The sequence below is a fragment of the Ammospiza nelsoni genome, chromosome 9 (assembly GCF_027579445.1).
Source record: "Ammospiza nelsoni isolate bAmmNel1 chromosome 9, bAmmNel1.pri, whole genome shotgun sequence".
NCBI classification, from domain to species: Eukaryota; Metazoa; Chordata; class Aves; order Passeriformes; family Passerellidae; genus Ammospiza; species Ammospiza nelsoni.
The window spans coordinates 25084785-25110099 of record NC_080641.1 but is presented as its reverse complement, the minus strand read 5'-3'; the positions used below and the strand labels follow the sequence as shown (position 1 = coordinate 25110099).

The window sequence follows — 25315 nt, the reverse complement described above, 5'->3', positions numbered from 1 at the left end:
TTATCATTATAATAAACCATAATTGAAAGATTACAAAATTGATTCTTTTAAAAATTAATGTTGCATGAGTGAGCAGGCTCAGTGGCATTTAGGTTTTTTTCAGTGTTACTTGGAAGGAAAGTGGCTTATTTATTTCCTGGCAGAAAACTGCTGATTTTGAAACAATCACATTAGAGAAAACAGTCCCAGAGGGTTACAGGAGGCAACAGACCTATGTCATTAGGCTTTACCCTTTCCTGATGGGTTCGGAGAAGAGCCAGAAACAAAAGAAAGTTACATTCATTATTGAGAGAGCTTTGGGAAAATCTGTTTGGCCAAGCAATTTTGCATGAAACGAGTGAGGAAATATTTGACTGCAAAGAACATAAACTCCTTCCATCAATATGCAATTTTTCTGCATCCATTTGTCCAAGTGGTTATTAAGAACAGTTTCTAAATTTGCAGTGCTGTACAACTTCAAAGGGCCGTGAAAGCATCACCTAGTTAAATGGATGGAAGTGTTTTTTAATAAATAAATAAAAAAAAGGACCAAAGTCAGTTGTAAGACAGTTTAAGGTGCAAAGTATTGAAAACAGCAGGAAACCTGGGGACCTGCAATAGCAATCATCTGCTCCAATCAGGAACATGGAAACCACAAATTTATCTTTGATGATTTCCTGTAAATATGCCCTTTGAGGACAGATTGCCCTGCCCAGTCTTGTGGAAAATGCTCAGAGTTACAGCTCTTCTCACTGCAACATATGGATCTCAGCAAGCTCTGCTTCTCCATTTCCTAAGTCATTCTTCAGAAGGAAAAGTCTGAGCAAAAATGTAGTGCTGCAGAAATGCTGGTTGGCATCCCTCAAGCCTGGTCAGCCTGACTGGAAAACATCTTTCTGAGTTGTTTTTTTTTCCTGGCCATTTTCTTCAGCAAGGTCTGCCCAGTTTTCCAGACTTGTTGTCCTTGTGGAAATGGTTTTATTGATGTTTTCATTTCAGAATGTCTCATATTTCCTGAAGACACTGCAGTATAAATACTTTCCCCCCAGACATGTAGCAGTGTGTGCTGAGGGCCTGGGGAAGGTACATTTGGGTGTCTCTGGGTGCTCCAGGGACACTCTCTCCAAAGGAGCACACCTGCAGTGTGACAGCACAGTCAGGGTGGCTGTTCAGCTTGCTGGGGTCACTAAGATGGGGGGTCTGGTCTTTCCTTTTTGCCACCTCTCTGTGGCACCTCACTCCTGATGTTGGGTTTCTGGGTCTGAACCTGGAATCTGGGCTGCAGCCAGCAATGTTGCATCCCACTAGCTTGGGATTTCCAGTCAGTGCCACATCTCATATTTATGACACAGACATCAATGAAGCCAAAGAAATTGAGGTTAGATGTGCCTTATTGTTCCCCCATATATATCTTGAAGAGAGAACATGCTATTCCATTTTAAAGCTGATGTTTATGCACCATTTCACATGGTGCAGATAGTCTGCAGTCTCTGAAGAAGTCTTCTCTGCTTGAATTTACAGTAGCCATATAATCTACCACATTTGGTATGTATGCTCTAACTTGATGACAACCTCCTACTGGCCCCATGTAATGTTTTATTAAATAGAGGGACAGTTCCCAAGCCCATCTTTCTTCCCAAGATTGAAGTCAGTGTTGGGTTGCATTAATATTATTTAGCATTTCATAGAGCATATCATCCTCAGACCTTAAAGCACTGCAGGACGCTAAATCAGCTTTAATTTTCCCATTTTCCTGATTGTAAAACTCATGCAGGGAGTAATTTGTCAAGTTGCACAGAGGTATCATTCTGCAAGTCTGTGGCAGAGCTATGAAAGTACCCTTCAGTCTGGGTTCCCAGTTGTCTCTGCTGCACTACCCTGACATTCAGAAGGCACAGGTGTTTATTCCTACCTGTGCAAGGTCATGCCTAACTGGGAGGGAGCCCTGTGACCAAGTGATGAATAAGTGCATTTTTATAGGCAGAAAGAAAGAACTGGGGTTTCTTAAAATAATTCATGAGAAATTCTAAAATTTCTAGTTTACTAAAATTTTTTATGACTAGACCAGGCTGTTGTGTCTTGGCCTCTGTGCAAAGATAGGCTTGTATTGCTCAGCAGAGCCTTGTTTAAAGATAGCACATTGCAGGAGGGAGGGGTGGTCATTAGATTTGGGAAGGAATATTACAAGATATGTTGGAGCACTCCGTATTCAAGCAGTTGCTTTCTTGCCACTTCCCAGCAGTTAACATTGCCCATCAAAGAAAATTGCTAAATAGCTCTGCTACATCATTCTTCATTTGCATTAGAAATGGCTCTAAGCAATAACAGGATTACAGCCAAAAAGTGCCAGCACTTTATCATTCATTTATTTGATTTAATATATAGAGGTACCTATTTGAAACAGCATTTACTTTTCTAGAGCTCATCATAAAACCCACTCTGAATGGAAGTGTTTGAGGTAATGACGACTCCGATTAATTCTCTTAGAACAGCATGACTGGAATCAGATACACTACTTCTCTTTTCATTAGACATTTCTGAGCTGCTATGAGTGATATTATAGCATGAGAGGAAAGAAATTAGCTGTATAAATCCCCATGTAAATAACCCTCAACAGGTTGCAATTCTTCTTACTCAACCTGGTGAACTGTAAGCTCGGTGGTGATGTTCAGATGGCATTAATAGAAACTGATGCAAACTTTTTGTTTTAAAAAAGGCAGAAAAGCCACGCTTGCTGTGTGCTGCAGATTTCTCTTCACCTACATTGAGAATTGAGCGGTGTTACAGCTTTCTCAGCCAGCCATTACCACCTTATTCCCCTCTTCTCACTGCCGCCAAATCCCTGTAAATCCCAGCCTGGCCTGAGCAGCAGATCTCTAATCTGTTTTTCAACATGCACATCCCCCACCAAAGTCAGGAGGTCAGACATTGTGTTGCGCTTTTGTTCACAGACAGGATTGATACCTGGGATGCTGCATCAGGAACTCTTCTTAGCCAGAAAGATGTTTCAATTCATCCTAGGAAATTTGAGAGCTGGCAGCTAAGTTTTGCCAATGTTTTATTCCTGTTGACATTTCTTGATCGTCAGTAACTGCTATTTATTATCAATGGACGTGGCGCAAATACAAAGAAAAATATTTTCCAAAGCACTTCCTTGACCAAATATCCTGCATTACATCTGAAAATTAAACAATTCCCTGCAAATTTAGGCATCTTGATTTTTTTTTTCCAACTGATTCCCTTTTTCTTCTGAAAGGAGAACTGGAAACACTACTGTAGGATGTTTACATTAGTTGAAGAAGCAGAGATTTTCTGGTAACATTTATTTAAATTTCTTGTGCTGTTTTTCCTGAACAGGATTATGAAGTTCTGCAGGATTGCTGGTGTTGCAGGTGTCTTAGCATTATAACATGGTAGCAGTAGTAACTAAAAGAAAGGAGTGGACAGGAAGGCAACGTGAATCTCAGTGAAAAATTTTCTGAGAAAAAACTGTGTAAAGCCAGAGTTACAAAGTGTGTGCTTTTCTACTGAGGCCCGAACCTATTGGTTTCAAATTAAACATTCACACAAAAGTTATATCTACTGTGCCTAATCTGCAGTAATTGATTCTTCTAATTCCTAGAGGAGCTCTTTCCACTTACAGTTGAACTCCACATTACCCTAAAATGTTAGTTCAAGAAGTTGTATCAGCCTAGCACCGCACAGTACCAAGTGAGCTGCAGGTGCATGCAGAAACTTTAGACCCTTTCAGTTCTTTGTTTCATGCCCTTTGAATGCTAAACAGTTGGATCAGCAGCCTTTCCTACCCTATATTTCACACATGCTTTCATTTCTTACATGTCTGTGCCTGGCAACAGAAGAGGAGAATTCAAAATGGTATGGTGTGTTTTCATTCAGACTGGCTTATGGGCTGGGTTTTCTTTTCTGCTTTCTTATCTGATTCTAAAAAATTCACCTCTAATCACATGTAATATGAAGGTTAATAGAACAGCCTGATCTTCATTATTGTTTGAATAAATTTTCAGGAGAAAGTTAGAATTCTGCTGAACCATTACCTTATCTATCAAAGGAAAATGTATTTTTAAGCCACTGTGTGGAAGATCTTATGGAGATAAGTTGTATCTTATCATATGATCTGAACCATTATGGATTATAGGAGTACTGGCTTTCCAGAATGAGTTTTTAACATTTTTAGTCGTGATAAATTTAGTCATCAATTCTACAAGTCTGGCTGTAACTAACAAACTGTGTGTATCTGTATTTGTAATGACTGTTTTGATAGTTCCACATATCAGTTCAATAAAACATCTTCCACTCATGGGAGGCATTTGGACAGGAATATCTCATGACATCCTTGCCATTCCCATTACCATCACTGCACACTTAGAGTAATATATGTTTTAAAAATTGATTGAGTGTGTATTTACAACATAGATCATAGGACATGTTTTTTTAATGGTGAGAAACTCCCAATGAAGCATTCTGTAATCTGTAGCATTGATTTGGGTTCTTTGATTTTAATGCTACAGAATACACTCATAAAACTTTTAGACCCTTGATGTCACAGGGTGCAGCTGCCTGACACAGAATGCTAATGTAAAAGGCAGCAGCTACTGCAGGTAAGAGCTGATGAAAACCAAAGGCTTGCATTAAACATAGCTAAATAAATGATTTTGAATTCTTAACACATTAAATATAAAATCTGGAGTAGTTTATTGAAGTGACATAAGTCTGAGAAGAAAAATCTCAGGTAGACTTTCAGTGGATCACTTTGGAAGTGTGGAGGATACACATTTGGTTTAGAGAGCTTACTCACCTCCCTTCAGGCCGTTTTCAGTAAGCATCTCTAAAAGCATTTTTCTAAAAGAGTCATCTAAAGATGGGTAAGCAAATTTTCCACCCCTTCTCAGTTGACTAAAGATGGTCTAGATGAGTCACCTAGACATTTAGTTCTTGGTTAGCAAAGGAAGGTGAGGTAAATAGAGGTTAAATGTCTTGTTACCTGTTGTATCATCTAAGAGGTATTTGCTGTTGTACTTAGTTGAAGGTTTTGGTAAAGGTGATTTGTTCTTACCACAGCAGAAACCTCAAATGCTTTGTAATCCTCTTTTCAGTCTGGTTGCCATCCTGGTTCTTAAGAATTTCTTGTATCTAGCAACATAAAACTAGGTCTGCAATTTAATTCCACCCTGGGTCAGAGGTAAAAGGTGACAGGGAGAAATGAGTGAGAGAGGTACCAAAAAAAGAAGTTTTACCAGATAGCAAGTGTTGGAATAGCTGTGAAGTATTTTTCCATAGATCCAGTTAGAGTGAACAATATTGGGAAGCTTTTAATTGTTATACAGAAGTCCTACAACCATCCAATTGCATTAGAGTTCACTTGGTTATAGAAAAGTCTTGACATTTCTCACTGCAGTGAGATTACTGTCCAAAGTTACCTGGAATCCTTCCAGTGCAAAAATTGAGTTTAGAAAAGGCTGAAATTGCTTTGTTCTTGTTCTGTATGACTAAGCCAAGATGGAACAGTCAAGACAACAGAATTGTGGACTTCAGTGTGTGAGTGTGGTTGGCAGTTCTAGTTGGCTGCGTTTTCTTAAGGATTTCATTCCTCCCATTGGCACTTAACACTTGGTCTTCTAAGTTCTTAGAACATTGTTTGGACACAGACTGTTTTTCACTGAATTTTCATTTTCTTTTTTAAGATAAGGGGGAAAAGCTAATTATTTGTGGGAATGCCTTTTCTTTGTTACGGGTGTCTGCACGGAGAGGTGTTTGTTTAGGAACACACTGTAAGCCTTTAGCACACCAGTAGGTTGGTAATTTGGCAGTATTGGTGAGGACAAGACAGAGCTTACTTTCTGTGTGGCACTCTCTGCTGGCATTGTGATCTTACCCTCTGGGACACTCAGAGCTGCAGCTGGGTCAGATGTGCCCATGGGCTGTTGTTTCACTGCTGAACACTTACCCTGCTTCCCCGTGAGATGAGGGATAAAGGGCAGAGCAGTGAGCCCACTGGAGGACATGATAGAAGAGAAACTCTTTTTGCAAAGGAATAAAATACTTAAGCTGGTGCTGGGCTGTGTTTACAGTGCCTGTGCAGACCCATGTCTGTGACTAACCTCTTTTGGCATCTGCTGTCCAGGAGTAAATTACCTTTCCCATCGGTCGTGAGCAGTTTTTAGTTCTGGATGTTACTGTTCCAAATGTTTCCTGCTGCTGTTAACAAGAGTGCTCCCACTGGCAGGCTGGGGCCTCAGCAAAGGCAGGAAATCCTTGGGATGCTGCTGCCTTGGGCCCCACGTGCCCTCTCCAGGGCTGGGGTGCAGCTGCCCCACACTGGGGGTACCTGGATCTCCATCACCTTCCCAGCCTTGCAGAGCATCAGCTGCTGCCACAGTGGGAGGATACCTGCATGGAGAGGATCCAGCTCTGGCAGGCTGTTCTTCATTGCTCCAGCTGCTCACAGCTGCTCTGTGGCTGACTGAAAAGGAATTTACTCCCCTCATGTGAATAACCTTGAGGGATCAGGAAGTCAATTGTGCAGAGCACCTACAGTCAGTGCCAGATGTGTGTCTGGGAGCCACTGCAAAGGCAGATGACATTTAGAAGAGATTCTTGGTGGTGGTTTAGAGTCTGGCAGGTGGCTACAGCAACTCAGGAGAATTTATTGCTGGTGATGGGGGGTGCAGAGGTTACTTAGAACACAACTATTGGTATTTAAAAGCTCTCTTTGCACCTCCTTTTCAGAGCAACACTGAGCATACATCCCCTGTAGTTTTCAGTCTGTTAGTTCATCTGTGAATGAAGCAAATGTTACATTAATTGTAGTTCATTAGTTCCATCTGGTGCCAGGGTGGGGAATGGAGACCATTTTCTTACCTTACAAAACATTATATACCTTTCCTGCCAAGCTGCTCTACTGAATAGTAGTTAGAGCCTGAGGCTAACTAAATATAAAGATTTGGAATTGTTTCTCTACTGGTCTTCCCATAGATACTCATGTGACTCCCTAGATCTGGCTGCTGTCTAAAGAAATTAAGACCAACAGTGTTTTAGTTAAAGCAGTAATATGCCATATGCAAGGCCAGAGATGCTCTGTGTGATATCCACAAAATTTGGTACCTGTCTGTTTTTTTTGTTCCCTTTAATCGATAAAAATACGATTTCACTCTAGTTCAAAGGAAATTGAATTTTCACATAGCAGGGGAAAACAAATACCCTCCAGCATTGCTATCAGTGAATTGGGGCACCAGCTGTCTTTTAAAGAGGTCCAGCATATTGTCTCTGCATTTCCAAGTCACTCTTTTATGCTTCTATTTATTGTAGGCAATTATGCTTTGACCCAAAGACATAATCCTAGTGGAATTAAAAATCGTGTGCCCTCTTTTTATAAAAAAGCTGAGTCTGATTTTATGAAAAAGAATCGTAGAGAATGAATCTTGTGGGAAATTAGACAGTAGTATTTGATGACTGTAAACGTATTTATTTATAACAGCTAATCTTGGTGGAAATGAAGAAATAAGAAATAATTAACTTTACTATTTATAAAAGAGTCTCTTTTATCCACTGTGTAATGCAGTCACCTCCAGGATGAAATGCAATGTTTGCTAAAGAGCATATAGACTTTTAAGAAAGAAAGAAAAGACCAAACATGTGTTTGACACAGTGGGGAAAAGGTAGCATGGAAGGAAAACATTTGCATGAAAATGTTGCCCCTCTTAGTTGAAGACATATTTTTAGCTGGTTCTTGTAATTATTCAAACTGGAACTTGGTCATAAAGTTCCTTGCAAAATGCACTCTGATGTTTTTAATAGCTTCGATACAGAAAAAGCACTTACTTTACAGTAAAAAAGAACACTTACTCTGAGAAAGATAAAGGGCTTCACTTTCCTTTCACAAAGACCAGTTTTACTGATGATGTCACTGGAGTTATTGCAGACTTAGAACAGTGCAAGTGTGGGAGAAGTCAGGATGCTCGCTCCAGCAGCCCTGGGACAGAGGTGAGAGTGCTGCTCCCTGAATTAACAGCTCTTTTCACAAGCCCAGAGAATGAAGGGGTGCAAAGAAGCTCCCTGGCTGCTGCTGAGTTCCTGACCATGAGCAGTGTATCCTGGAGCTCCAGTTAAACCTTTATATACCTCAAGAGAGAAGGAGAGTGAATGATACAGTAAAGAGCACTTTCCAAACAAAATAGACGGATCCACGGGATTGCTGCACTATTATAAGTGTCAGCACACAAGTAGGGGTCAGTTTATATATGCAAAATGTTTTACTGGGCTTGAATGAAATTTAGAGTTTTTAACAGGAGACCTATTGAAATATACCACACCATCTGTGATACATGTACTCAAAAATTCTACTGCTCATCTTAGATCACTTAATTTAAATGCAATATATTCTATTTTGCATATAACTACTGCCCTCAAATCAATCCACATTCAGCCAGTAATATCTAACTTCCATGCTGACTGAAAGTCAGAGGGAGACTCAGTCTTGATAAATTGAAAAAAGGTAGCAAAGTGATTTTAGTATTTTAGTATTGTTGATTAAATCTGTGAAGCTAACTAAGAAAATGATCAGCACAGAGAGATGTTGTGATAGTGGTCACGTTGTGTCATTGATTTGTATTAAATGCTAGGGAGGAGAGAGAGACAACTTTGAAGATTTGCTTTTCATTATGGCATGAATTGATGTTCAGCTACTAAAATGAAATAGGTTTGCATAAGAGTTATGACTGTCAAAAACCATTTGGAATTTCATTCTGCACAGAGAAATTAAAATTTTGAGTGATTATGTGAAAGACTCTTCTGAGGCAAGATTATAAAACCACATTTCCCTTGTTACTGGACTTTTTAGATTAGGTGAAACTCTTACTGTTTGTTTTATCTCATCTCAAATGCTTTTTTTTAAGTGACTTGCTGAATTAATATTGTATTAAATTCAAGAAACTATGGTGATGGAACAGTTTGATTCAGTATCTAACTGCATACAAAGATATTCAAAGTTATAGGTCATACAGCTAATGCAAGTTAACCATCTGGGTATATACATACAAGAAATATTTATTCTAGTTTCTAAAAACAGTGTAATTGAGTAGATTGGGCAGATACACCATTAATTACATGCTTCAATGCAGTCTGATCTGATACCAGGAACAGAACACTTGAAATTCACAATCTCTTGACATTTTTCATTCATTTCCATAACAATCAACCACTCAAACCACTCAGTTTCGAAGGAAATAATGATACTGGAAATGCACTGAATTTTACAGTGCATTTTATGCTTTCAACATCCTGGGTTCAATTAAAATGGAGGAATATTTTCTGAAATTACAAGACTTGTCCTTTGAACAAGAAGCTGCAGATGAATGTGTATAATTCCCATTGGCATGAATTTCCCAGATCAGATTACCTAAACCTTGAAAAGCAGAACCATTTTGAGGGGTCTCAAAGATATTACTGTTAGATTTCACGGTGTTTTACAGCACTTGAATATTGCAAAGTGCTTGCTGGAGTTCTGGGTCTGTTACTATAACTGTGCTGTAGAAACAGAGAATGTGGCCCTGCCACTTTATCCTCTTAGAAATGTTAGAACAATCAGATAATAGAATTCACTGCAAGATCCTAATGGACTTTGTAACCATGGATCTGAATGACTCACCAGTGGAGAGCTGTCAGACAGTGATGCACCATAGAAAAATGTAAGTAAACTTCTGTGCATTTAGGGCTTTTAGGCTGGTTTTGCTCTGTTTGCAGCTATCATCTGTTTTAAAGGAAACAATAAACCAACAAAATTGCTCACTTGATGACAGAATCAAGTTTTTTTTTTCATGTTTATAATCAGATGCTGAGTTAAAAGCACAAAATGAGTGCAGTCCTTTGAATGGATGCCCTCTGAAATAAAGGCAGTTGTGTTTTCTTTTCAGAAGGGGTTTCTAGACAGGTGGTAAAAAGCCTGGCATTTCTTCACTGGCATGAGAGGTCACAGCTTTAGTCAGCTGCCTCGCCTTCAGGTCCCAAAGTGTTTTGGTTTCTTGCCTTTTGAATTTTGTGTCTCTGGTGCAGTCTGGGGAAAGCCCCAGTGCTGTAAGGCAGTCTCTGTTTGCAGATGGTGCCTGTGCTCCTCATCACATCTGCACTGACACGTGCTGGGAGCTTCTCCTCTGAGTCCCTGTGCGGATTCTGGGCCAGGGACACGAGGTGTCACCCAGGGTCTTGATGCCATCATTCATGGGTGTTCAAGGGTGGAGCTGAGGTGATGAGATTTAAAAAGGATTAAACCAGAATTCTGTTAAATTTTATTCTTTTTCCTGAGCTTCTTGAATTTGTTTTCCAACTGCTCTTTGAAATCATGATGGGCTAGGAAATTTTTTTTGGTTGCAGCAAAAGTGGCACATGCCATTGAGTCAGTGGATTCCAAAAGGTGGGGTCAAAGAATGGCAGACAAGGTAAAATGTGCAATAAAATTGTGAAATCTCACAGCCCCAGGGCCTTTTCATTAAAACAAAAAAAATTGTTGGGATGAAGTTTTCCTGTATTTATGTAAAGTACTGTAGAGGATAAGACAACCTGGAAAATTGTTTTGCTGCATTTTTAACACAACAGCCCAGATTTGATTAACTTTCCTTTTTTTCCCTGTAGAGTCATTTGAGTTAAGGTTACTCTGGCTTTTCCTCTGGACTCTCAGCAGAGGCAATGAGTGAGGCAGGCACAGTCTTGTTGAGAGATCCTTGAACTGTGCCAAAGGTTCAGCTCCCCGAGCCCTTCAGGCATGACTATGCAAATAAATGTGCATTTCTTCCCCCAGCTGACATCCCTCCCGTTTGAACTGCAGCCTCTTGTAGGATTTGCTTTATTGGCTTGCAGCCACTGTCGTGCCCTGTAAGGCTGAGCAAGGTGTTACAAAGACAATTCAGCAAAGGGGAGCACTTCAATCTGAACAGTGCAAACTTCCTCAGAGAAAAATGGGCTTTAAGTAGCTCCTCCACATGGTGCCCTCTCCACTCTGCCACACCAGTAACAGTGATAATGCATTATAGAAGAGGCTGATAAATTTGTTCCAGCACTCAGCCATCCATTCATTTCACCATTTCCTTTTATCAGCTCGCCTCTGTTTAACAGCTGTATACTCAGATGACACTTTCAGTGATACTGGACCATTACTTTTGGATTATGGTCCAGGGGCCTGATGAAAGAGAAGGTAAAGTGTTAAACCTACGGAAGGGTAAATGTATACATGCATACAGTGAAAAATACATTACTGCATGGCATCCTGAAGACAAAGATAACAATAAACAAACATGAAATAGACCATATTATTTTTCACAGACTTTGCCAAGCAAAACATAGAAGCCTGTATAAGAGGCTTTAAAAAATCCTACTATTTTCTGGAAATTTTCAAATGCTCTCTCTGGTTCTGTACTGCAGAGATATTGCATTGGTGGTGTTACTCTGACATTACCAGGAAACCTTGGGGTAATTTTCCTTTCATACCTGCCTTCCAGGATGATTTGGTCCTTTCTGATAGCACTGGAGACCAGCTGAAACTGAAAATCAACCTCATATACTTTGAAAGACTACATTTCAACATCTCCCATTGTCATTATGACACTTAACTTGAATTTCAGCTAAGGCAACCTACTGCAATTTTTATGTGTCTGTTTACAGCAAGATACCTCAAAAAGGTTGCCTGAAGTCAGCATCCTAAGTCTTCATATACAAATGTAAAATATACCCCAGTTTTTCAAAGTATACATGCAGCAGCTCCTGTATTTTAAAAACATGGTATTTTTTCCTTTTTGTGTCACTCAAAAATAAGATGAAAATTAGAATAATAATTATACAGCAGAGTGCATTGATTGCCAGTGCCTGATGCTGGGTACTAGCAGAAATACACTTTTAAATATCCAAGCAATTAATTTGGAGATAGCAATTATTGATTGTGTAAAAAGTTCCTACAAGTCAATCTAAAATGTGTCATCCCAAGATGTATTGTTATAAATACAATAGTGAGCTTTGCACTGGATGTGCAATGAATGTAATGGGTTTTGAGCAATCCCAGTTGCATTATTTATGCATCAAGTCACCTTAGATTTTGCAAAGGTATTTTCCCTGGAGGATGGAAACCATGGCAAATAAAAGCCTGGTAAACCTGGCCTTTGCTAAGGTGGCACAATGGGGAGGTCACTGGAGGCTTTTTTTCTTGTGTAGTTCTTTCATCTCCAGCTACAGCTTATCTGGGGCCCTCTCCCCACGCAGGTTGGCACTGCCCTGCCCCAGCTGCCTCCTCTCTGGGGTAATCTTCCCTTTCAAGCCTGTCAGACCTGGTTAGGAAAGGGTGGCTGCAACTGTGGCACAAAGAGATGGTGTGCAAATCCCAGTGAAAGCCTCGAGGCTTTGAGTAGTGCTGCTGGAGAGCTGCCACTCTGTGCACCAAAAACTTGAGATTTCCTGTTACCCCTTCCAAGGTGAGGCCTGTTCTGCAGCTGCTATTGCCACAGTGGAATTGTGATGCTTGATTCATGAGGAAAGTCAGGTTTAGATTCCAGCCCTTTCCTCCTTTCTTCCTAAAAGTATTCCAGACTCTGAATGAATTTGACTGTGAATGTTTATTTCCTTACTGCTGTTATAGCTCACTGCATTCCTACTGAAGAGTCTTCAGTTTGGGGAATGTCTGTGTTTAATGCAGCCCTACTTGTTAGACCCTTGATGCACAGCTGAGAGCGAAGCATCAGTGTTAAATCTCCACAATGAAAATGTATTTTGGCACATTAGCACACATATGGTGAGGATTTTTTTAACCTACATTACTGTATGTAACTTTGCAGCTTAATTAATCAATTAGGATTAGTGCATTTGTAATCAAGTCCAAGAGTGATTGATGCATGCCGTATTAATTGCAACATTCACATGAAGCATGTCATATACACAGTCATTTTACAGCTGGATTTCACATTGGGTTGCTCATAAGCACTTAATGGCAGGAATATTTTAGACTTGCAATCAGGGAAATTGTATTGCACAATATGCTTTATATGTTGAACACCCTGCTTAGATAATAACTCCTCCATCACTGATGTATCCTCTTGCTCCTCCCTCCTGGTTCGATCCTTGGCAAAGGAGTCCATTTTCAAAGGCTTTTCTTTGCTGTGGAACAAGAGGTATAATTAAATTGTATCCCAGTAGTGAAGGTTTCTAATGATGATGAGCCAAAACTAATTGTATTGATTTGTTTATTACTGGCTTAGGAAGCTCATCAAACAAATGGACTGAAACTATTTCCATATTCTTATCTGTTTGGTAAATGAGAAACAAATAACACTTCCATATGCCTGTTGTGTGTGTCATGGCATTAATACTAATTCTGAAGATAGACTCAAGCACAGGAAGGGGGGTTATCCCTGGTGCAATTTTCTACAGCTAAGAAATGCCATGTTTTTTTCCACATTTGTGTTCTGGGATGAGCAAAATGAGGACATGTTCTTTCTTTTTCAATATGGATGTTCTAACTGTCAGAACTGGGGAGAAACATGCCCAGAAAGTAGGAAGATTGGGGCAAAAGAAAGGAAACTGGTTTTGTGTTTGTGTCTCCCTTTGTTCTGCACATTTGTTCCTTGGCTTCTGTGTTAAACAAAGCTGGATGAATAACGTGAACTAAAAATGCCTATGAATATTTATTTTAATTTTAAAATTAATTCATTTCACACTCTCACATTAACTCTGCAAACAGTCAAGCAATCACATCTGGTATAAACATTTGCAGAAAGTAAATTTTGCTATTTCATATAAGAGTTTTTGTGGAAGAAGAGTTTTGATTTTGAATGTGCAAAAATGTGTTACTGCTCACCGAGACAAAAGTGTGGGCCAGACAGAAGTTTCTCTGTCCTCTGTAAAAAATCACTTTTGTTGCATAATGACTTTTAATTTTGGTTTTTTATTACCAAATATTTGTGATCAATTCTTAGAGAAACAATCTGTCCAAGTTCATTTAAACTGTTGCTGATCTAAAACCATTGAAGCCACCAATAGTCATTTGTTAGCTTGCTGTGTTTTGGATCAGTCTCCTCATGGATGCAGTTGAGAGCAACCAGAGCTAGGGAAAAAAGACTAAGTTAATTGTATAAATTGTTATTTTAATTGACTTTGGGGAACTGATTGTATTGAGGCTGTGAGAATGTGGATTCCTCCAGAGTGAGATGTTGACTGGGGTTGTGTTTTGCTCTTAGAGTAATAAAAGTAAAGTGGCCACCCTAATCAATTTAGAGCCTGAATCTGCTTTCCTGTGCAAGCAAAAGCAAGTGTTTTATTCTTAGGAGCTGCATAACACTAGATAAAATTGCTATTTATACATGTGGAACCATCCCATTCCTTTTCTGAAATCCGGCTTCCTCTTGCACTCAGCTGTGTGTTTTCAATTACAAATGTTTGCCACATCTCACATGTCTTGTATGCTGTAGCAGATGACACATTGTGGCAACTTTTGTTCAGCTAGCAGGTTTTGGTCCAAAGAGGATTCAGTGAAGTTGGAGGGTGAATACCCTTACATCCCTTGAGAGGCTGATCCTGTCAGCTTGGCAGAGCATTGCTCAAACTGCTGCGCTGCATATTATGTGCAGACTGTGGATAAGTTAATAACACTGGAAGCAGAGCTAAAGGTAGAGGGAATTATACACCACTGTTATTAAACTTTGACCTTTATGATGCTTTAAAATCATAAAACACTTTAAAATAGGTACAGGGTAGCACTTCTGTTGGGCAAACTGCCTCTCAATACAAGGCACAGCATTTATTTCAGCACCTCTCTTCGTATTCCAGTTTCCAAACGTAGCAGTTACAGACTGGTAGTGCTGCCTTTCTTTTGGTTTTGTTTTTGTGTTTTCTGTGAAGATCTGCTGTTAGAGAGAGAATTTGGTGTGTTGTGATGTGAAGCATCACATGCTGCCTGTTCTGCTCTCGTGCTCTCATGGCACAGCTGTGTGCTTTGCAGGCTCCAGCATTAACCTCCAGCCCTGGAGCTGCTGAAAGGGGACCCAGCTGGGGCACCTGCTTTTTGTGTCAGCCACAGTCTTGTGGAATGAGCATAAACAGAACTGAGGACTTTCAAAATACTACTTAGTAACTTTCACGAGGACACCTTGGCTTTCTTGCTTTCTCTGTATTCGTTGAAGAGAAAGCCTCTTTCACTGCTGTTGGAGTTCTTTCAGGGTCATAACTGAGAGAAGGGATCGGACACTGAGGGTTGCTTAGGGGCTCTGAGTTGCCTTGTGAAGCTGACTCTCTTCAGTGGCTGTAGAAAACCTGGGGAAAAGTGTCTCAATTAAGTTGTGTGAATATCCTCTCCCCCCATGCTGTGCCTTGTGCTATAAGTATAAGGCAGCTTTTATTCCCTGTTTGTTGCACTCATGGGCAAGAGAAGAAACACAGGTATCAGGAAGCACAAAAAAATTCAAACTAGATCCATGACTTAAGCTTACCTCCTAACAAATAGCTCAAGGGTAAATATTTTTCAGTTAGGATATAGATTTGGCTTATTTTAAATCCAAAACCCTTTGTAAAATGTGAATGTTTCCTGGTTCAGGTCTGGTAATTTGCTGTCTTTCCTCATCTGTGCAGGGCTTACTCGCCCTGGGTGCCAGAGTTTACCACCACCTTGAAAGATTACATTTATAGAGGTAAAAAAGGTGATTTTTTAAATGGCAAAAAACACAGTACTTTTTTTCCCTAAGCTGTCTGAAAACCTGCCCATACATTTGTGTGCAAACCATTATTTCGTTTAATATTTACAAAACTTGTGGAAGTTTTTGCATTTAAAACGGAAGGTGAATCAGAGGTCTTAAGAGCACTAATGAGCCAGTCCTGAAGGAGCTATTTCCATATGTCATGTCACTTGACTGAAGTTTGAGTTTAAGAAAAACAATCTCTCAGCCCCTTAGTATTCAGACATTTGCATGTGCCCTCCAGTTTCTAAGTTTTGCTCCAAAAGTCAGCTCCGTGGCTAACTCCAAATTTTAACAATACAAACTCTGACAATTCCATTTTTTCTTTCACCTTCCAATAGTAAAAATATAAATGGTGAGATTGGTCCCACAGGTATAAAGAACATGCATTGGGCACCAGAGTTCTGAAGCAATAGGGGAGGTGCTCAGCACCAGGACAGGAGCAGGCAGCACTTGCAAGGTCAGATTTTCTGCACTCATTTGAAACGATCCTGTGGCATTTCATTGCAGAGCTATTAGAAGAGCATAAAGTAAAAACTTCAAACCCTTGAATAACACATTTTTATGTTTTGCTTTTGCTGTTTTTATGCCTTTTCATTGCTTTCATGTTGCACAGATGTGAGCATTGGAGTGCAAAGCATTCTCAGAAGTGCGTGTGGCTATTCACTGTGCCCACTGTACCTCAGAACAGAAGGAAGGTATTGGCAATGTCTCCTTATAATACAGAAGAGCAAAAGAAAGAGAAGTTTGTCACCTGTCAAGGTTGTGTAATGGTAATGACCCTCTCTGTGGTTCACTGGAGAGCAGCAGAATATTCCAGGAAGAAACTGCTCCCGTAGAGCAGACATCCCCGTGGGTAACATATCAGCTTCTTTTGGTGCTTATTCCACACACATTCTGGGAAGAAAAACCTTGGCTTTACTATCAGCAAAGGCTGACAGGGCTCCCATTAGGTAAGGGACGCTTTTACCTCCTGTTGCACTAAGAGCAAAGTAAACAACCTCCTGAATGCTTTTGAAAATCCTTTCTTTTGATGCTGGGATGTTTGTAAATATGCAAACAAAGAGAGATGAAAGAGGACCAGAAGTGTCAAGGGATTTTATTTATGAAGCTATTGACAAATACTTTTTGCTCTGTTTACTCACCTCTTCCCTTAAGGAGAAAGCAGATAATGCCAAGGATTTTTATGAAAACAGCTGAAATTCTATTATAGCACCAAAGCCCAGAATTTTTTTTTTTTAATTTCACTAAGATTGATATGCTGGGCATGAGATAGTGAAGGAGACGTGAAAAAACAAGAGAGAGAAAAAAACCTTGAAGGGGTCCTGAAGGCGAATTAGAGATGGCAGACTGTGTTTTCAGATTTAGATAGGTCTGAAAATTAAAGCACTTCAAGTTCATGGAAACCTGTGAAATGAAGGAATCTAAAGCCATTATTTTTCCATTCTTTCTATCATAAAAATGAATCTTTGACTGGGCATATTACAGCTACTGTCAGTGGGAACAATTCAAATTCCTGTACCCTGCAGATAAAGAACCCCAAATTGCCTCTTCCTAAATATATCCTCATGGACAGCTCAAAAGCTGGATGGCCTTTGTGAGGCTCTCAGGTGCAGTTTGCAGAGTCACAGCTGCTGTACCAAGACCAGCAGTGTTTCAGCATGCTTGAGTGCACATTCCCAGGGGGAGCACAGCCAGGCTTGGTGCAGACAGTAGTGAGGTGCTTGAGGACAAGTCTGGTCTGGAGGTGACCTGTCCTTTTGCAAACCCAGGAGGATTTGCTTGCTTTCAGAGCTCTCTGTAAAAATTGAAGCCTTGCTTGCCTAGTGAATCAGCCAGAGATAATCCTTTCTCCATGTAGCTTTCGCTGGCTTTTTCTGAGAAAGAGAGAACACTCATGCTTTACCTTCCTGTCTCAGAGGAGAAATCTTGGCCTCAAATCTCAGCCACCTGGCTCTTTTCCTCTTTATTTTTCTTCTTGCCCAGCCTTCTCCTGATGACTATCCAGCTTTGCTGTTGTAGGTTGAATAATTCAGGTGGAATGAACTGTGAGTTGAAACAAGTGGACAGTGTTCCACCATTTGTCCACTTAAGTTATTCACAAACTGTCCTGAAATAGGACCTTTGCTCTGTATCTTAAATTGTTGCAGTGTTCCAGATCGAGTTGTGACTGTGTAGTATAGTAAGCAGCTGTGTTCAGTTTTAAATAATCAGGCATGAAATACATTAACAAATTTTCCTTACTGTGTAACTGAACATGTATTCTTTCATTTTAAGTTCTTTTTTGGCCTGACACTAATGAGTCATGTCACTGCATTAGATTGCACAAGATTTTTCTTAACCTTTTTTTTAATGCTTCTTCATTGCACTTCACGTGATTGGCTGCTCCTATTAATTCCACCTGCAGTTCCAGTTACCAAGTTAAGCCAAGGTACATATTTGAGTGTCACAGACTCAATGTCTCATTTTCTTAAAATCTTAACTTCCCCCAAACTTCCATCAATAGCAACTTTGAAATCCTTTTGCAATGTAAATGACTCCAAGTATCCTGCTGTGTTCCAGAACGCTTCCTTCTTATTTAATTGCCATAGACACTTTAGTTACTAATTAAGCTTTATTGTTTATGATGTTGCATTTCATTAATAATTGTGATAAAAATTGCATGTTCCAGCAGATATTTTGCATGTTAATGCCACTAGTGGGGTAGAATTCAGAATTAAGGGGAAAGAGTTAATCTCAAAGGTTTCGGGGTTGTGGTCTTATAATCACATGGTGAAGCTGCCTCACAAACTCAGTCTTAAAAAAAAAAGGGATCATGTTTGAGTCTCATGTCCAGAGTCTTTCAGTTCTCATATGATGGAATGGCTTAAAGGTTCTTTAATTGTAATAAAGAATACTGGAAATGTCATCACAGTAATTTACAGAAGTGCTTCAGATTACATACACATGTCTATGTTTATGTGTATTTGAATGACCAAGTGAATGGTTAGAAAGATTTGGAACATAGTTTAAACTAGGAATTTTTTAGGTTCAGGAGCTACAAAACCCAAACCCTGTAATTTAAGATATTAAGGAAAACCTAAGGCTGAAACTCTAGCTCTAGGTACAGGAAGAGAATGGAAAGTGTCTTAGGTGGAGGGCAGCCAAGAAGTCAGTGAACAGATGATATAACTCAGTTCTGTGATGAGAAAGGTACTGTAATTTCTGAATAGATGAGTTTTGCACCTCCCAGTCTCACGGGTTCAGGGGAAGGATCATTTACATCCCGAACCTCTGAAGTCACTCATGGGACCTCCCTGTCCCCACCACTTCACTTCCCTCCACCAAAGCAGTGTGGCCCATCAGCTTTAGTTCTACCAGTGGTACTCCTGAAACAGCATCTGGCATGTGCTGGATCACCCAGAGAAAATGGTGCATTGCAGTATCTGGTATCTGACAGCACAGAAAGCCACATTGATCCAAGTTACTTTTCACAGCACAGCATGATTACACCAGGATCTTGTCCCAGTGAAGCTTTCTGTGGTTTCCTGTGTTGAACAGATGCCCTCTCTTTTCTCAGAGTCCTGCACAAAAGCCCCCAGGAATGAGAGCAGTGAGAATCCCACTGATACTTCCCTGGAAGGAGGAGCACAGGCAGAGGCTTCCCTGGACAACCCACCCTCAGTGTTGAATGCAATTAGAACAATTCTCTCATTTCCAAATTTCAGCTGCATCTGCATTTGGGTGAACAAGCTTGCCAGTCTCAGACATTATTTCTAATGGCAGCTGAGGCTTTCTTGCAAACAGGTTGAGTCCTCTGATTACCTGCCTGGCCCAAGTAAAGGGAAACAATACATTTCAATGAGACAACTAATTCTGTAACCTCATCCCCATGCTGTCGCTCCACACCTCAAGTACTTGCTCACTAGTAGCACATTCAGCAAGATGCTGAACAATTGCCACAGTCTGAACAAGAAGTTCCTTTTTCTGGATCCAGAGTAATTCTTGCAGGCTGAAGCTGTGCTGAGCTGACCTGGTGAGCAGAGCAGCCCCGTGCTGGATGCTGCCAGTGTGCAGGTGTAGAGTACAGGGTTTGTGTGCAGCTGAGCAATAGCTGTCTTTCACCTCCCCATCTCTCCTGATGCAGCCCTTTCAGCTCATAGGGAAACTTTGGTCTCCTAATGACTTGCCAGACTGTGTGATTAAGAATGATTTCTTTTGTGCCGTAGCAGAAAAAGATTTCAAATAGATGTGATGATGGTATTGCATTCAGCATGTAAAGATCATTGAATATAAATGTGAAACAGAATGTACTTCTATCTCACAGAAAATTGCACTTAGAACTTGTTGCCTACTTTGCTGCTTTTGTAATAATGCTTCAACCTCAGACCCTGGATCTCAATATAAATATGTTGGCGTTTCACACAAAGAAATCAGAGAACAGCTATTATCTCCCAAAAGGTGAGAAATTCTGGAAGGTGCATTAAGCCATGATAGGATCCTTCCTCTTGTGCCTTCCAGAAAGTCACAAAAGGTACTGTTTTGAAAGAACTAGTTTTTAAAGATCACTTTTCATAATATGATTATGTCATGCTGGTTTTTGCACATGCTGACAAAGCCACAGATCTGCTGCAAGAGGAAAAGATGGAGAATTGATAAGAGAACAAATGCTGGGTTAGAAGTTCTGGCTTTAGCATAGCCCAGAAGAGTTAGTAAGTGTCACCACAAATTCATAATTACTTTTTATTTGTTGACCATTGCGTGTAAAACACAGTGAAAATAAAACTAAGATTTACACATTTTGGTACCAAAAGTTAGATGTTCACTGCAGAGTTTGACAGTGATGAGATTTCCCAAGGTGCATCAGCCGTTTCTGTTCCCATGACTGCATGTTTTCCTTGTAAAAATCTTCCACTTAACTAGCTTTAGTTTAAATTAATTCTCAGGTACAGCAACTTCACTGGTAGCTGCTGGGTAGTTATTACTTTAGAAGGTCAGGCCATTTGGATGTACATTTCTTGAATTGTTTATTACTGCATAGACAGGAGACGTGGAACTTGTTTGCACTTCACTCTTCTTGCTAAAGTTAAATGTATTTTGTGTTGCAATGCTTTGTTCTACACAGGTGTATCCTTAATTCAGAAAAGCAGAAGAATAATGAGTATTAATCAGCAATGTCAGTTTTCTGAATATAGCATGATTCTTATAGGTCATATTTGCATTCAACTCAAAATAGTGCATAACAGAGATTAATCCTGTTTTACTGAAAAAATAATAAATCAAAATTCAAACCTCATTTTTAAACTGAAACATAAGGATAAAAAAAATGGCCAGTCGCACAGCTGGTAGAGTTTTGCTTTGGAAATTATATTTATTAGTTTGCAGTGAGATTGAATTTTGGACCATAAATAATTGCCATAAAATGGAATTCTGGCCCACTTTTTTTGTTCCAACACATCCTGTTCACTACCAGAAAGACACTTAGTGGAATATGAGCTGGCCTGACTATAGCTCTTCTCTTTCTCCTGGGAACCAAGTGTTCTACATCACTCTTTATATTCCACAAAGTTAGGGTGCTGGGCAGTTTGCCTTGTCAAGACTGCAATGTCACTCTGAAGTAATTTGCTGTGCTTGGCTTTGTAGATTTCATCAGCTTCCTAATGAAAATTTAAGGGGGGAAAAAACTCCAAACCTTTTTTTCTGTCTTAATCCAGACACTCTTGTGGCTAGCATAAGAAGTGTTTTAAAGACATTGGGACCATATATTATACACAGTATTTATGAAGTTATTTTTTAGTGTAAAAGAATACAACAACATAGAGAGCTGAAACAGAGGAAGTTTAAGCTGGGATAGCTGCATGGGGATGTCCTTATCCATGAATGTACCTAAAACTTGAAGATGTACTCTGCACCACCTTGAGCTAGGGCAGCTTCCCAGTCTGAAATCCTGTTCTCATCAATTCAGACCCCTTTGCAGTGAACAAGCTAGTTCTAGCTTCTGACACCAGCCATCCTCTGCCACATCCCCTTGCTTGTAATCACACTTCCAGCCTATTCCAAAGATTTCCAGAAGATCCTGTGGGATATGGGTTGTCCTGAGCATAGTTTCTCTCTTTAGGAAACAAAGTGCCTCATCTCTTTCATGCCACAAGCTGGCAGTGCCCAGGGTGCCCTGGTGCCCCCAAGGCAGTTCCACGGGGTCACAGCTGAGCCATTGGACTGACAGCAGCACCAGCCTTGGGTTTAGGCAGCATGAGAAGTGTGCAGTGATACCAGCAGCCTCCTGAACGCAAATCTGTGTGACATTTCCATTTGTGCTGTTTTTGGGGGAAGCAGCAAGCTGGCTCATTGTAATGAATTGGTAAACATCACACTGTATTACATCTGAAATTCATTTTCCAGAGCTCAGGAGAGGGGTGTTAATGCAATGCTCCCCACTATGGTGTTTGCTTTGTGATATTGGTTCAATGCTGTGTTCTAAAATATTCCTATCCCAGCCATACCATACCACAGAGTTATTAGCCTAAATCTATGAAGACAAAAAAGATGAGGAAGAAAGCTAATTTCAGTTTTGGTTTTCAATTCTTATGCACTGTAACAGAATGTGAATAACCTCATTACTATACAAATTTTGTGTGTCACATAATGACCTCTATACCGAGGACCAAAGTTTGCATAATTGAGGAGAGACTCACCTACAGCAGTGCTTGAATTCATTAGCATAAGCCTGAAATAATGCTAAGAAAATAGCATTTGATGTCACCTATTTAAACTGAAGCACTAGGTGTTTTCTTTCCTCTGAACTTCTTAAAGGTACATGCTTATGATGGGGAATAAAACTTGTCCTGCCGAATCTGGCAAACAGTGAGAGGTGGTTCTGTACCTCCCTGGGTCTTTACATAACAAACAGAAAAGGGCTGCTCTTACACAGCTTGGCAGTTTCTTGCAAAGCTCAGTGAAGTACATGTTACCTAACAGGTTTATTTTTATAGGCGATGTATTAATATATTTATCTTGATTTTTAAGTGTTCATCCTTCATGCTAGGTTCTCTGTGGTAATTAAAATATACCATAAATGATATCCACTGTAATTAACAAAATACATTGTAATTATCTGTTGATCTTTTGCGCCTATTAAATAACTACTGGGATGTTTCAAGGCTGAGTTATTTTTGTATTCCTTGAGATAAACCTGCTGCAAAATGTTGGTAATTCACTTAATATTGCAGCATAGATCAACTTTGGGGTGTTTCATGACTCCTCTCTCTTCTCACTGTAAGGTTATGGCAATTCTATTGACTATCATTCTGTTAAAAATCACATTTATAAATGGCACCTGAATCCTGCCAGCTGATGACAGCATCCTGGGGTATGCAGTTATTGAGGATCACTCTGCAGGCAGCTATTCCTTTCATCCTGCTCTTTGTCTTTACCATGACTGCAGACAGAAATTTTACATGAATTGAGGGAATTCAAAACCTGAGTTGGAAAAAAGGAACAACTCTTATCTGAAACCTGCAGGTGGTTAAATCTACTTCAGTGCAGCTGCTCAGAATGAGAGAGAGTTGTGAGCCCAATGGTAATGAGCACAAACATACAAAAACAATCCAAAAAATGGCAAAATAGTTCTGCTTACCTTCATTGAAGGTATAGATATCCATATATGAATGTTTGTGATGTGGCCTTGGAACAAATGCACCAGGCCTTGCTTACTGCAACGTTTCCCAAATGTTTCCCTTTTCACAAGTATTAATTCTAGCTAAAACACAGGCATCTTGCCAGATTTTTTAACACTACCAGCTCTGTGGTTGTGTAAGAAGTATGAGGATGCAATTTGTTGTAGTGTTTTATTGGAAATCGAGGTGAGCCCAAGTGGAATTACATAGGTGTCAGGGTTAATTTTCTTGCTCTTCATAGAAAAAACATTACATCAGTTTCCTGCAAACTTGAATTTCCAGTGATAGTAATATCTTGCAGCCATGGTTGTGTGTAATGTAGCAGTGTTAAATTCTTGTCTTCAGAGATTTATGCAAGTCGTTATTTAAAAATAGAGATCTGGGAGTCACAGCTAGCTAATTAATCTCTAGCAAGGAAAGCTAAGTGCTTGGCCTTTCAGGCATCCTGTGATGGCTGAGTAAGCTTGTAATCCCATAAAATTCTCACTTCTATGTTGTTTGGCTTTTTCTTTTTTTCACTGTTGGTTTTTTTTTTTTTTGTATAAAAATTAAATGCTGAACCAATCAGCTTATTGCAGACACAGTTTTCAAATATTTGCATGGATCTAGTACAGAACTTGGCATGAATTGGAAATAATCAGTGTACTGCTCTCCACCGTGGACTGAAGATTTGTCAAGCATAAGCCTGTCAGGAATGTAACTAGCCAAGTATTGCTTTCAGATTGTATATGATATTAATTTACCACTGCAATAATTCAGCCTTCTTACCTGGTATGGCTGTTTTTTCTTTTGGTCTTGTCAGGATATTTCTTGACATCTATTGTCATATTGCAGTTAATTTTAACAGCCCTATGGCCAAACCTGAAAGCTGCCCAATTGTTAAAATAATACCAAAAAAAATACACGTCAATACTGTAGTAATTAATACTATCAGTAAATAGAAAAGGTAAAACCATGTAACCATAATAGCTTGATTGGAAAAAGTAATTTTCTCATAACCACTGTTAGAGTGAATAGCAGCAGTCCCCAATTCCCTGTAAACAGAAACAGGAGGTAATCAAATGGCTCCAGTCCAACCAGCACAATCTTATTGGTTCAAGATAATCCTTTGTAGGTTAATAAACAACTAATTATTTTTCAGTCATAACAGCATGCACGGGAATACTCCAATCTTCATTTGGCTGTAGCCTGAATGACATGGAGTTTCTGGCACACCAGACTGGAGAATTGCAGTTCACAGGAATGACTGGATGTCATGAACTCCCTCACAGCCTCTTTATTCTGACAAACACATTATTATCCATTATTTGTTTAGTTATTAGTAACTCTAGTGAAGAATGAAATTAATTATATTCTTCAAGATGTATGTGTCTATAAATTGACGTTATCCATCTCTGTGGAAGCAAGAATTACAGACTTTAACAAAAGATTGTGTATAAAATTTTAAATATCCATGCTAAGGTTTGACTTTCTGCAACACCTGTAGGAAGGTTTAGATCTAATTGTAATCCCATAAAGAGAGTAAGTATGAGAAGGAGGTTCATGTCAGGCCAGAATTCCCTTCAGTGAAAGCAGGTGCCTGTCCCACGCAGGGCAGTGGAGTTTGTGCTAAGGAGCTGAAATGAAACCTTGGTAGCAAAGCACATGAGGCTTGTGTACAGCGGTGAATCTGTGTCTGAATGTCCCTGATATTGTGTTACTTTTTGAGCCTCCTTTCTTCTTTATATTTACACAAAGAAATTCTCCACTTTAACCTCTTTCTTTGCCCAGCAGAACTGGTGTAACCACTGTAACATCCTGACTTACTGTACATTTACCTTCCAGGTGAAGGTAATTACATTTGCTGGCCTCCATTCTCACAACTGTTTGGAAATACAGTATTCCTGGATCAGTAGGCAAGAAACAACAAACAGCTCACACCAGTCAGCCTCCATGATGCAGAAAAGATAAATGGTGATGCCC

General features: G+C 39.7%; 1 protein-coding gene across 2 annotated transcripts in view; it reads left to right on the top strand.

Moving 5' to 3' along the window:
* The window catches only part of ST6GALNAC3 (ST6 N-acetylgalactosaminide alpha-2,6-sialyltransferase 3), a 215555-nt gene that overhangs the window by 152960 nt on the left and 37280 nt on the right, over positions 1 to 25315 (top strand). The gene's annotated exons all lie outside the window — the stretch shown is intronic.